Below are 15,052 nucleotides of genomic sequence, written 5' to 3'. Positions count from 1 at the left end.
GGACTCCCATTCTGGGAGAGGTGGGGAGACTGCGATGGAAGAGGCAGAAGGCAAGTACTGACGTGCTGGAGAAGGCGGGGGTGGGGGGGGGGGAGATGCGGAGGGCTGGGAAGCGGCTGCGGAGGGCAGCTCCCCTTTCAGTAAAAGGCAGGTATGCTTGACAAGTTCTAAAGGGCTTGGTGTGGGGGCAGCTGTTTGTAGTCTGGGTTCCAGGAGTCATGGAAACACACACCCCGGCCTCCTCAAAGCCAAGGTTATCAATGCAAGGGCTCAATGGGCTTCTTGGCCTACTTTTCACCCCACTCTACCCTCAATGACCCTATCCCAACAAAGGAAACAAAGAGCGGGGTGGAGTGGAGCCCACTTCTCCTCACTTCATTCTCTCCTGGGAGGCCCTGAGCCCAGACTCCTTTCAACCTGAAAGACGTGCCCGAGCCCTGAAAGTTTACAGGCGATTTCTTCCCAACAAGGAAAAAATAATTCGCCCCTAGTGTTGACCTTCGCAAGAACTGAGAGGCTGAGCACTGGCAGGCGAAGCGAAAGGCAGAGAGCCATGGCATTTGGAATATAATCACCAGCGTTTACTTCCTAACTCTGGAGAGAAGTTGGTGTGGAGGAGGCAAGCAAGAGGAGGCGAGGTAGAAGAAGAAAAATACCCGCGGATGGTGAACGTTGGCATTCTTCGGTGGCCTGCCAAGGAGCTAGCTAGTCAGTCTAATACTTTATTCTTACGATGTCCTTTCAATATCTGTGCACAACCAGGAGGCACTCGGAAGCATTCCAGACAGCCGAAGCAAGTGGGGCTGAGTGGCAACTTGGGCACCCATGTCACTCAGGTTGAGAGGGCTCTGCGTCCCTGCCATTTCACTAACGCCAAGCTCTATTTCCCCCTCACCCAGCATCAACACGTTTCCACCGCAAAGCACCCTGGCAGCCTGTGCCAGAACCTGGCAGACAGCAGGCTCAGGAAATGTTTGCTGCGTACGTGAAGGATGAAACCTGACCCGGCCTCCCTTCCATGAGAGCCAGCCCACCAGAGCACTTCATGGTCCTCCAGGGGCCCGAGAGCATATGCACCCCACACTTGCCAGCCTGTGCCTGCAGGCTCTGCAGTGGAGTGGAAAGAAGACCCTGGCGGGGAAGCAAAACTCTGCTACTAACACTTCCTTACCTTCGCCCTGGCCAAGAACCCTCTGAGCAGGTGATCTTGAGACACAATGACATCCTCCAAATGAAAAATCCAAATGTTTCCCTTTTGTCCACAATGCCGGCCCGACTTGCCATTGCACCGGAACACAACGGTGTGTCACCTGAGAAGGTCACTGATGCACAGTTCTTCTAAGGGCAGAGTTGCTAGTGACTGTTGATTCCGACTCGTGTGGACTTGTGAGTGTAGTTCAAGGTGTCCTGTAGTCTTCCATTATATAGAGAATAAGCCAGAGTCAGGCAGATACCAATGCATAGTCTATTTTCACATTCAAAGTAATATCCGCCAAGCAAATGGATATCCTTTCAAACCAAGGCAAGACAAACAGTGCCAGGGAAAGCCATTTATAAAACCTGGTGTCTCCAGGGGCGGAGACGAGTCAGTCAGCGTGCGATGTAGCACCAATGAAGAATGCAGCTTTCCTCCAGGTCCTAAATGCTGCCTCCGCCACCCCCACCCCCACCCCCAACTAAAAACACACACACACACACACACACACACACAAACAACCTGATGTCTTCAGCTTCTGAAGACTGCCCTTCAGTATCCCTACCACTTGAGTCTTGAGGATGGCCCGACAGCTTTCCCGGGCAGGAACGCTCCCCTCGTCCTACCTTCAAGCAGTGAGCCTCCCTTGTCGTGCGCTCATGACCCCCAATAGAGGAAAGGCATTTCTCAGCTTCAGTTTCAAGATACTTGAAACCCAGTGCATGAGATTGAGTGGCCTTTACCAAGTGAGCTGGACCAAGAAAATCTATACAAACCACGTTCCTAGGTCACACAGCAATGTCAGTGCTGGTGCAAGTGTATGATATATATATATACACACACATATACACTCAAGGGGTAGGGGGAGGAAATCCCACAACAACACCCACATGCATCACTCAGATGAGGGGCAAAAGTTGTTTGCTAGTGGGAAATGCATTGCCTGCTATCAAGACTTGCTAGGAACAACAAAAAGAAATGTTTCCCATGCGATTCCAAGCCAGAACAACAAGGATAATTCTGCCTCGACCACAACAATTTTATTATATTCTCCTCTAAACTATTCTGAATGTTCCCTTGCCAAGCGCATCTGATAGCGTTCTCTAACTTCCAGTTGGATTTAGGAAGGTTTCCTCATCCCCCTATCTGATGACAGGGCAGATTGCAAACAGAGAACTGGGGGTTGTCTATCTCGGTTGCGTGCTCCCACGGGTCGGGGGGGGACGGGGACGGGAACTCAGCTAACACCTTCCCCTAGAGCACGGTGCTACGTTGGGCCTGAATAGGCGTCAGAGGCTGTGGCAACGGCACTCTGGTGGCACCAAGGAAGGACTGCTATGCACTGTGCTGAAGCAACACACAGTGAGAATGGTCATGAGTGGCCGTGTAACCACCTCCCTGGAGTCTTCCACCAAGAAAGCAAAGCTATGGTTCATACCACGTGTGTGTCATGGGACCGGATTGTCAAAGCAGTCAGTCAATTCAGTAGTTCCTGATATTACCAGCAATCAATTTCTACTTATCATTTCCACAAACTGTTTCCTGCTGCACGGAGGAATCTCCTAGGAACGAGATCCCCATTCTGACGATGCTCGCATGGCTTTGCTGCTGAAGACAATTGGGGGGTGGTTTTGCTTTCTCACAGGAGCAGCAGTCGTGTGTGTGTGTGTGTGTGTGTGTGTGTGTGCGCGCGCGCGCGCGCACGCACGAGCGCGTGTGTGTTTGGACTGCAGTCCTGGCTGTTACCTTCTCACCAGCATTCATTCCCTGACACAACACTATCCAGATTGGAAACGTGTGTGAAATGGATTATATGGCTCCAGTTTTTAGTAGAATGGTCACTTCTCACCATGAAACCTTTCTGGTCTTTAGAATGAGGACCTAGACTCCATCGATCCCCTGGGGGTCTCAGGGTTTGAGGCAAATGCTCAGGCCCATCATTGTTCAAGGGCCTGCTTCACTGAACGAAGGCATGCGCACACGTGTGGATCGCAGTGTTGCAGTTATGTCGAAGGTGAAGTTCCAGCTGGGGCCAGGAGAGCCAGGAGGACATCGGAGTGGGGCTTTTGCATGTCTTTTCCTGTCCTGGTCCAAGGCCCCACCCACCCTGCCCTCTCCTGGCTGCCATCTGTTCTCTCCAGCTGTGCCTGCCTGCAAGCCCCCACCAAGGAGAAACCCTTGGAGCCCCCTCATTTGCTGCTTTACAAAGGCAGGAGCATTACGCTCAGGAATGGGGATTGAGGAATTTGCCTGGCCTGGGCCTTTCCCAACACATGAAAAACCTGTAACCAGAATTTTCAAGCCTTCAGCACTTGCGCGTGCAGAGAGAAAAAAATTCCATTTTCCATGTAGGTATAGGAACATAAATACAAGTGTGAAAATAATGAGTCTGAAAAAAGTGCAAATGTGTATACATGACTTCATAGGTAAACAATGGATATTACCTTTTTATAAAAACTAAGAGCACGTAACATACCAAGTGAATGTACAGTGTGTGAATGCGTGTAAGCAGGATCACCACAATTTATCTGGACAACAGGCACATTAATGTATACTATGTTTCCCTGAAGTCAAGCGGGTCTCTACTTAGCACAGGAATTAAAGTTTCCCTGGACACACGCACATATTTTATCTGCATCCAGATACAAGGATACAGAGCCTATGCTGTGTGTACTTTCACTCCTTCAAATAGAAACAAGATTGCTAACTCCTTTGAACTCCAAATTGGCATGTCTTCAATAGCGCAAGGGGTAGTTGCCGGACTGCTCCATTTTCCCTTTGCCCACCTCGCTCCTTCCCCAAGAAGCTGGCTGAGGAATATTCTGGGTATCCTGGACTATGAGCAGAGCTTCAAATAGGCAGAGAAACCAGGAAGTTTTGGTAGGTATGTATAGAAGGTTTGCCAAGTCCTCCGGGGAAATGGCACTTCTCCTTAGGAACGCCTGCAAGGAAGCTCACTCGATTACACTCGAATCTTCCGAAGTAGGCCGGCAGCTGCAGTGCGCCACTCTCCTTCAGGGGTCTGCGTTTTTCACAGGATGAGTCGTGCTGGTGCAGGGGCCACGTCTCAGCTGCCAACTGAAAAGACCTTGGTCTTGGAACCCACCAATGACTGCAGGGTAAAGATGCGGCAGTCAGCTTCAAGAAAGTTTGGGTTTTGTTTTTAAAAAGGTGGGGAGTGGAGAGGATTCCTAATAGAAATTCCATAATGACATGAACTGTAAAAAACTGGCAGAAGGTTACGTTAGTAACAGAATAACGATGAACGGCGTAAAAAGCCAGAGTCATCCAGACTTCATCTATTTTTATATCTTGTTTATGTTCCTATAAGAAGACCCATAGGATGCTCTTGCACACAAGGTGTATGTCAAAGCCTGGTGATTTATTAGAGCTAAAAAGCTTGTCGCTAGCGGGACAGAAGGCACCCATACCACTGTTACGCACGTGACCGAGTACAGAAACCTGGTCTCTCCCCAAGTTAGCGGTGACACTTTCATCAAAGCACTTTTGATGTTTAGACACATTATTTATTCTACTTCAGTTGATGTTAAGACTGTCAAAAGAAAAAAGGGAACTCTCCTCTTAAAAATGAAAGTAAAAAATGAAAAACAGAAGAGTCTTCTGTAGAGTTATTCTGTTAGAATAACTCTGTGGTTGAAAACATGAGCTTTAGAGTAAGACTAATTTGGCCCAAAACCTCACCCTGTCATCTCTTTCAAATACGATTCAGGGGAATGAATGCCTCCTCTGCGTCTCGTTTACTTAGCTCCAAAATGGAGAGAACTACAGGACGGTGTTCAAAACGAAGTGGGGTAGCTCATCTGAAGGAGTGTATGCTAACATGAAATGCCATGCGAAAGAAACCATCAGTGAGAGGTAGGTTTACTGTGCCAACCGGGCCAATATACATGTGGGATTAATAAGGTTGCAGTTTAATTGAAGGGCAGAGATAAATGGCTCAGCAAGCTCGGACCAGTGTGCCGCTGCCTTAGCTAGTTCTCTGCCTCAATTTGTGAGCTACACTACCTGTGGGACACCCAACCCATGGACTGTGTCGCTACAGTTTGAGGTTCGACCTGCTTCACCACACTGGTAGTGTATGCATCACTTGAGCTGGGGACTGTTGGACCCTGTCATCTGGCTGACTGTTGGTAACCCGCCTTGATGTTTGCTGCCTGTGGCCGGACTGCCTGCATTGCTCTATGGAAGACTCGGCTGTCCGCTTCCTTGATTTGCACCCAGCAGCCCTCGTGAGTTGAACTGAGCCCTCTGTACTGCTCTGTGGACTAATTCCCTGTTTATGTGTTCTGTCTGTCTATCTAATCATAAGTTACTTGTTTTGTTTCTCTAGAGAACCCACCATCTTTTCCAAAATGCAATGCAAACTGTCAGTAAATGCTTGTATTCAAGCCCCATCTATTAGAATTATACAAAATTTTAACATAACCTGAAGTATGGTCATACTAGATGACAGCTATGGTCTACTTAGGCCACCTCTCAGCCTCTCATAAATACAGTCAAATGATATTTTCAGGGGAAAAGGCATTTCTGGTTTGGGGGAAATCACCTTCAAAACATTAGTAAGAAACACCAATCATTCGAATATGTCCTTAGCTCCCCGTGGAAAAGAATTTGTTCTATGCATTTGCTTCTTTCCCGACAATGCCAAGAATATAATAAAACAAGTAGGTCGCCTTGATGACATTGTGTGTTAGCACTGAATTGCTAACTGCCAAGTTGGCAGTTCAAAACTACCAGACACTGCAAGGGAAAACGATGGAGCTTTCTACTCCTGTAGGGACTGACAGTCTTGGAAACCCACAACGGTAGTTCTACTCTCTCCTATCAGGTTGTATGAGTGTGAATTGACGCTATGGCAGTGAGTTCATCAAATGGTTTGTGTAACTGCCTATAATTTACAAACATGCTCAGACTCTCTCCTCACCAATGTCGAGTTTACTCATTCATTGTCCACGGTCTACAAAGCACGATAGCAGGAATTATCCTGACAGTAAGCAAGAAAGTCTGTTTCTTGGAGGGGTAATCAAGTCATCTCATGTACTTCTCGACATGTTAGCACAGTGGTTCTCACCTTCCTCATGCCGTGACCCTCTCAGACAGTTCCTCATGTTGTGGCGACCCCCAACCATAACATCATTTTTGTTGCTACTTCAAACTATAATTTTTCTACTGTTATGAATCAGGCAACCCCCGTAAAAGGGTCATTAAGAACACCACCGCCCCCCACCCTCTCCCAAGGGGTCGCGACCCACAGGTTGAGAACCACTGTCTTTTGCAGGCGATTCCAATTCTCGGAGAAGGTTAAAGTAGATGGTCAGCAAAAACGAAGGCCTTTCACAAGATATATATGGACACAGTGGCTGCAACCATAGGCCCACACACAGTGGGGCTGGCACAGGACTGGGCAGTGTTTGGGCCTGTTGCAAAAAGGGGCCCACGAGTCAGTAACCTGGCAGCACCTAATACCAATAAATTCACAAGATTTCTCTTAAGTAAAATGACTTGCCCTCTTCCAACATTTAAAGAATTAGTATGCTATTTTAAATATTAATTGTAATAGTTTTGTATTTGTTTTAGAACAAATAATTCTAATTTAACCTTGTATATTTTTTTACAGGGATGCAGCTTGGTATAGTACAATGGCTTTCTAAAACTTTCCTTTTGAAAACAACATATCACTTTAAAAAAAGAAACAAGAAAATAAGCAACGCTTTATACTAAATCCCCAAAATATACCCAAACAAATAGGTGAATTGCTGTAGGAGGAAGTGGGCAAGAGGCATAACCTAGTGTGTTGTGTTCTATAACAACCTCTGAAATGCATAGGGAACATATTTTGAAAACAGTTTCTCCACAAGAGAAAGATGAGGCTGCCTGCTCCTGTGAGTATTATAAATCTCAGAAACCCAGCAGGCTAGTTCTGCTCTGTCCTATGGGGTTGCTGTGAGTCAGAATCCACTTAATGGTAGTGAATTTGGCTGGTTTGGGTTTTACAGAGTTGAAGCAGATCTAGATGGGTTTCTATTGAAGAAACCTAAAACTAACCAATCAACTCGTTGAGGCCCTGACTTGAGATGGTCATCTATTGACTCTGGTCCTTGGTTGTTTCATTACAAACTCCCCATCTAGATGGCCACATTACCTCTGAGCCTTTATTTTGCCTTCCTAGGAGGGAATATTCCCCACAACTCCCTCCCACCTGCACCCGACCCCCCAAATACTCCCTTGAGTGGATCTTTCGTAGAATGCATTTTTTTCCCACTAGGCAAGCATGGAGTAACTTGCTCTGAGTTAGTGCACCCAGTGGCATCCCCTGGGAAGGTTCCCTCTGGTCACAGTGAATTTTTTCGTAAAAGCAATTTTGCTTGAACCTTGTTTTTTGTGTGATGGCTGATTTAACAGAACAGTGTGTGACTGTGAAATTTGTTTCCTATCAAGAAAAATGCTGCAGAAACTGTTGTGATGTTGAACACAACTTACAAGAACAGCATTATGGGTAAAACTCAAGTATACAAGTGGTTTTCTCATTTCAAAAATGGTGAAATGTCAATTGATGACAACCTTCATTCCGGACGTCCATCAACTTCCCAAACGGATGAAAATATCGACTCATAGAGCATTTGGAGTTCATTCCACTAGGTCAGACTGATAGTCAAGCTTTCTACTTAGAGGTTCTGAAAAGATAGCATAACTGTGTGACAAAAAGGCTCGGGTTTTGGTAGACAGGACTGGTTTTGCCACCATGACAATGCACCTGCTAATGCAGCCATCTCAGTGCACCAGTTTCTTGGCAAAAAAAAACAGCATGTCTCTCTTGTCCCATACATCTGACCTTGCTCTATGCTACTTCTTTCATTTTCTGCAAATGAAGAAGGACATAAAAAAAGTCAGTGATTTGAAGACATAGAACAGGTGAAGAAAAAACAAGCCATTCAAACAGATGAGTTTGAAAAATGCTTCCAAGAATGGAATTGCAGATTTGCAATGGAGTGATGGAGAGCAGTTTGAAGGTGATGAAACTATTTTGTAAAAAAAATTAAATACATAGCTTTTGAAAAAGTTCCAGGGTTTTTATTGGTAGCCCTCGTATAGGTTTAGTACCTTTTCTACACTCAGTCAACAAACATGTACTGAATACTTTCAATAAGCAAAGAACTAGGTGTGGATCTGGGAAAGGGCGTGAACTAACCGGGGCTCAGCCTGGACTAATCCGAGTGCAGTGCAATGGTGGATGAGGTTGAAAACAGATAAAGAATGGAATCTATTTTCCTGCTTCCAAATTCCTCCCGTCTGGACAAGTCTGAGCCTGGAACATACTTCACTAGCCTATTATAAACAAAATGAGAGCACTTGGCAGGTCAACCCCCAAACACGTCCAGATTCTGGAATTATCTATATGAAGACACAAAGATACTGCCATTCATTTTTTTCTCCCTCAAAATATTTACTGAATGCTTACCAAAGTGCAAGGTACTAGGAGTCAGAATTAAAAGAAAAAGAGTTCTTACTACTGCCCATTATTATTAACCATTGTTCATTTCCTACCTGTCATGCAATGCACAGTTAAATAACACAACCAAATTTCCCTAGAAGGAAGAACTTCTGTAAGAATTCAGAAACAAAGATTCTATTTAAAGCTCCACCAAGATCATTCCAGTACCTTTCTGTGGTCATTCTCTTTTGGAAATTCTGAAAACCTTACAGGGGCAGTTTGACTATGTAAGAATCACTGTAAGAAGGTGCCAGCTCGCACACATCAAAAACCATCTTCTAGGTCTTACCCTGTGGCTTTGTTGTTAGGTGCCATCATTGGCAAAGAACATTGAAAGTACCACGAACTGCCAAAGGAATGAACAAATCTGTCTTGGAAGAAGTACAGCCAGGATGCTCCTTAAAAGCAAGCATAGTGAGACTTTGTCTCATGCGCTTTGAACGATTATCAGAAGAGGCCAGTGTCCGGGGAAGACTATCATGCTTGGTAAGATAAAGGGGCAGCGACAAAGAAGTCTTGACGTTGACTGAATGATGAGTGCTAACATAGGACCATGGAGAGCATGGTGCAAGAACGGGCAAGGCTTTTGTTCTGTTGATCATGGGGTCCGACCAACGGCACCGAGCAAAAAACAGCAATCCCTATGATATCAATCGTTACACATTCCGATTAGTTTGAGAATTTCTAATTTTCCTAGATTCATATTTTATAAATGCGATATTCTAATTAGGAATGGATGTTTGCAGCTACTCCTTATTTTGAGTTGCTCTACATTGGCACATAAAAGTCCTGAAAGTTTTCCTCCATCCACATTGTCAAGGCCAAATCTACAGTACAATGGCATCTCTTCCCCAATGCCCTCCTACCAGAGAGGCTCCTCTTCCGGCACTATGTCAGACAGTGCTCGTTGCTACTCTTTTGGTTTTCACTGGCCAGCTCTTTCTTCCTAGTCTCTCTTAGGTGGGCGCTCCACTGAAACCTATCCACCATGGGTGACCATGGGGTTATGAAATAGCAATGGTACCGCTCCCAGCATCACAGCAACATGCAAACTACCATAGTATGACAAAAAGACGAAGAGACAGCAAATACACTGCTCTGCCTGGAATTCAGGCTGCCCAACACAAATGATGAGGCTCCTTGGTTTTCCAGGACAAGTTCTCCCGCCACAGCCATCCAACGAGAGTAAAGACAAGTGTCCTAACTTTTCTCATCTCCAGGATCACTGGCATGTCTACAATTCCAAAACACCACACAGGTGTGCGCTATCCACAGGTTGCTTTTGACTCACAGCAACCTTAAAGGGCAGAAGAGCTGTCCCATTGGGTCCTTCAACAGAAATCTTTACAAGATAGCTAGATCTTTTCTGCCAAGAGCTATTAAGGGGTTCAAATTACCCCTCTAAATTATCAGAGGAACACTTAACCATTTGCCACCAGGGCTCCATTCTCACTCCTTAGGACTGAGTATTTACATTTAAGTCCATCAAGGGCCATCTTTCTAAAGCTGACTCTACGTTCAACATTGAGAGAGCTACTTTACGCGTGTAGGCTACTCGGGAATTGCTCTTCTGCAGAGTCACTGTCCGCTGCTGTGAATGCAGGCATGCAGCCTTATGTAAGTCTCTTCCTTCCTCTTTAGGTAGAACATAACCCATCACTTTGAGCTGGTCCAAATCCTCTCATGGCTGGACCCTTGAGATTACATTGTAAATTATGCAGTACTTAGGTAAGTATTTGGAATATTTAGCATCCTCTAAATATAGATTTCCTATAAAAATATGCTTGTTTCTTATTGTGCCCCAATGGATACTATTTAGTGAAATGGAACATCAGATTTTAAATACTTCAAGTAAAATTCACGGTAAAACATTCATAAAATCGATATTGGGAGACAGAATTTTAAAACATCTACATCATATTATAATTATACTAAATGATGCAAAGGAAATTCTCCTTATAGTGAATGGAAAGATAAAATATAAGCAGAGAAATAAATACATTAAAAAATAGTGATGGAAATCCTGGAATTGAAAAACAGAGTATCAAAAGTTGAAAAAATATTGCTGGTGAAATTGTGATAAGAATTAAATAAAAATAGCATAGAAGAATTAACAAATAAAAATCAATAGAAATGATCCAATCTGAAGGTTGAAACACTTTGTTAAAAAAGAGAAGAGTTGTTGTCTCTGGGACTTAAGAGTAAAATATCAAAATATCCGACATGCATGAAAGGAGAGAACAGAACCTACCACAGACATGCAATTTATTATATATGCAAATGCAATAAGGAAGATAATTTGAACACAAAGGGTGAAAACACTCGTAAAAAAAGAAAATAGACTTGTAATGCTAGAATTGCAAGCGTCCTAGTTTTATGTAAAGCAATGTATACTAAATTTAAGTAGATTACAATAAGAATACATATTATAGCACAGAAACAATAAGCTTTAAGTATCGGAGTAGCTATCTTAGTATCAGATAAAGCAGACTTCAAGGAAAGGGTAATACTATTATTAAAAGACAATAAAAATGTGCACACAGAGCTTAACACTGTTAGGCAAAATGAACAGAATAAAACTTAAAAACACAGCTATATTAATGAAAACATTAACACCCTCTCGTTAAATAATAAAATTCTGTAAGACATAAATCCACAGACATAAATGATTTGAGTAATATGATCAACCACTTTAACTTAATGGGATATTTGAAGAACAGGACATGCGGCAGCCGCAGGACACATGTTCTTTAGTGATCACATGGCATATTCACCAGCATGGTGCACATGCCGAGTCAGAAATTCAAGGTCTCAATAAATTCACAAAATTCTAGATGCTGCAAATTATAAATTTAAAATCATAATATGAACGAAGACCTCAAGTCTTCCAAAATTCAGCAATATGTCAAAGTAACATAGGTCAAAGGTATACTTTCCCCCAAAATGTAATACTAAGTGGTAACAAAAATACAAGTCAAAAATTATATGATGTACCTAAGCAGTATTTGTTTTTTAAAAGGAGGTGTAAAAATAAAGGACCTGATGTTCCAACTTAAGGAGATAGCAAACGATTAAAATGCACCTAAAGAGAAGGAAGACAGTAACAAGGAGACATGAATCCATGAAATTGAAAACACACAGAGAAAATCAACAAAGCCAAGTTAATTTCATGAAAAGCGGGGTCTCCTGATTCAGTTTTACATACCACCACCCAGCCCCCTTCTCAAATTCTGCCAGGATAGCCAGGTTGATGCTTTTGTGAATCTTGTTTAGTTGTAATACTTTTTCTTTATTGTTATTCTGGCCTTCGGATCATCACGGCTAGGTGCCATATGCCCGGTCTCTCCCCCACCCCCACCCCACCCCACAGTGAGGCGATGCCCAACCAAACAAAACCCTGCCCGGTCTGCACCCCAATCCCGATGGTTCCCATGCTTGAGACCACTGCTGTAGCCAGGGGTCAAACCATCTCCTTGAGGGCCTGCCTCTCCCCTTACTAAACATGATGTCTTGCTCCCAGGCCTGGCTTCTCTGGACAATGTGTCAAAAGTAGGTACAATGAAGTCTAGCCATGTTTGCCTCTAAGGAGCACTCAGGCTGACTTCTCCCAACACTGATAGATAGCTTTGTCTTTTTAGCTGCCCATGACACTTTCAAGATTCTTCTCCGGCACCACAACTTAAATGCATCGATTCTTCTTTGGTTTTCCTTATTCAATGTCCAACTTTCACGTGAGCCTCTGAGGTGATGGAGAATACCATGGGCCTGGACAAGGCACACTTCTGTCCTCAAAGCAACAAGCATCCTCGTTTCTCAACACTCTAAAGAGATGTTGTGCAGCAGATTTACCTATGCAACTTGTCTTTGATCTTCTTGTCTGTGGCTTCCATGAGCACTGATTGTGGATTCAAACAAGGCAAAATCCTCGACAACTTCATCACTGTCGGCCTGGTTATGAGGATTTGGGTCTTCCTTACACTGGGTCTTCCTCCACACTGAGAGCAGCAATGCTTGAACATCATCAGTGTGTACTTTAAGTCTATCACACCGTCAGCAGAGACGGTTGTGTTACCTGAACCTAGCAGGCTAATAAGCCCGTCTCCAACCATGATGCCACATGCTTCGTCATACAAGCGAGCTGTTCTGATGATTTTGCTCAGCATACAGCTTGAATTAGTGACAGGATGCAACCCTGACGCACACCTTTCCTGATTTTAAGCCATGCAGTCTTCCCTTGTTCGGTTCGTACAACTGACTCGTGATCCGTGTACAAGTCCCGTGTGAGCAGCTCAATTGAGTGCGCTGAAGTTCCCGATTCTTCTCAAGGTTACGACCCACACAGCCGAATGCTTTGGCATACTCAATAAAACACAAGTAAATATCTTTCAGATAGTAAAAGGATAATAAGTATATTTTAAATAATTTTATGCAAACCAATCTGACAATTCAGAACCACAGAAAAATTTATTTTTAAAATCCAGCTTCCAAAAATGGTCAAGATTAAACTGAAAACAAAATGAAAACCTATAGCTTTAAAAGAAAACGGATGATTAAAAATCTGCCCACCCAGAAAAGTGACCCAGGAAGAAAGGAGGGAGTTAAACTAACGTTGGTCAAGTCCGATGAACACCCGGGCTTTGCAGAGCGGAGACCACAGGGGTGGCCTTGAAGGGCTGTTTTGCTGGCTTGGTGGGGGTCGACGCCTTGCCTCGGTGGGTTTAGCTGAGAATGGGAGAACAGACTCCAGGGGGCACGGACTGCTCTTGGGGCTACACCTCAAAGTAGAACAGAGGGGAGCAAGTCTGGAGAGGAAGCGGCGTCACACAAAGGGGTCCCCTGTTTTGACTTTCCTTTAAGGCACAGGGGAGATAACAGCAGGCTTGCGTGCCAATGGATATGATCCAGAAGAGACAAAAATGGGCACCTTACAAGAGCAGAACGGCTGGATGAATGCCCCAGCATAGTCAGGCACATTCATGTAGAAGTGGTTTGGAAAATCAGGTTCCACTCTTGGAAAAGAATTCCCATGGCTTCGAACATTGGCCGCTGTCAGCAATCCAACTGTGTGGGAAACAGGACACTATGGAAGCACGGGTGCCGTATTATAAACTGGGTTACCTAGGAAACGAAGCTAGTGATGTTTATAGATGAAGAACTTTATCTCAAGAAATATTTTTTCTCTTTTTTCGACTTCCCCCAAAGGGGGTACACCATTCCTGGAAGTACTGCAATACCAGGTCGGTGCGTGGAGTGGATGGAGCAGGCTCCTATTCCATCTCCCTGCTCCAAAAATCCATTTAATATATTGTCCTCGGATAGAGGATGTATCAGATATTAAACTGATAAGAACAGATACTATACTTGATATTAGCCAAATGGCCGAGAAGCAATCAAGAAATAATTTTCAATGCTTTAATTAGTCCTTCATTTTCAAGAAAGAATTTCAACCCCGTCCAACCCAAACCCATGGGTTTGATGTTAGCCAGAACCCCCTTGGGACTGACGTGGCTGCAGACTGATGACACAGAAGCAGAAGCAGGGTCACGAGCTGGTGGGTGTGGAGTCACAGAGAAGGGCAAGAGAGAGGAGCAGGTGCCAATGTCTCTCTTAGAAATAGGCCACACTCCTAAGGAGGCGTCATCAGGTTGTAACCTGGTTGACAGAATGGACTCCATTCCTACCTCAACCCAGGTGCATGTTGACATAAAATCTTGTTACAAGTGCCATCTCCTTGATTATTGGCATGAACAATTATCAGAATATTTGAAATTTTAAAAAGATGGATCACACTGGAAACATGTCCATGGGAATTCTTATTTTTTTATTGATCCCATCCAGTACCCAAGAAACACTTGATCTTTTTCTTCTTCATTGCTTAATGCTTTATGAAACAGGACCATGTTTCACTACCTTTTGGGAGCTTTATTGAAAATTTATCTTTCTGAATTCACGCTCCATTTCATTTAATGTTCTTATGTGTGTACACAACTTGGTTTCTTAAAGTATTCAAAAATGGAGTTTTATGGGAGGTATAACACACAAAAATGTGCTCAAGGGATTTTATTTTCCCAAAGCTGTTGCCATAGTTTCTTTGGCAGCAAAACTACATAGACTGAACTAATTAAAAGATTTGAAGCACATTGTTAAGCCATTTGGAACCACACTCTGAAGGTTAATTTAAAAGAAAGAATAAGAAAAAACAAGGAAAAACCTTTCTCAAGGAGAGTTTTGTGTGACTGGTCAGGACTCACAAAACGTTTCCATTAGTTTTAATTACTTTTCTCCTTTAACTAGAATATTTCAACACCACATTCAACTTACTGCCAAGGTATGTAGATTCAAAT

At 43.8% G+C, this 15,052-nt stretch overlaps 1 protein-coding gene and 1 non-coding gene across 2 annotated transcripts in view; both read right to left on the bottom strand.

Moving 5' to 3' along the window:
- The window catches only part of CACHD1 (cache domain containing 1), a 243,549-nt gene that overhangs the window by 123,367 nt on the left and 105,130 nt on the right, over positions 1-15,052 (bottom strand). The window lies entirely within an intron of this gene.
- LOC142438060 (U2 spliceosomal RNA) lies at positions 13,909-14,099 on the bottom strand. Its single transcript, XR_012782526.1, has one exon. It is a non-coding gene; the product is annotated as a U2 spliceosomal RNA (small nuclear RNA).

This window comes from Tenrec ecaudatus, chromosome 1 (genome assembly GCF_050624435.1).
Source record: "Tenrec ecaudatus isolate mTenEca1 chromosome 1, mTenEca1.hap1, whole genome shotgun sequence".
NCBI classification, from domain to species: Eukaryota; Metazoa; Chordata; class Mammalia; order Afrosoricida; family Tenrecidae; genus Tenrec; species Tenrec ecaudatus.
This window is presented reverse-complemented; position numbering and strand designations above follow the sequence as displayed.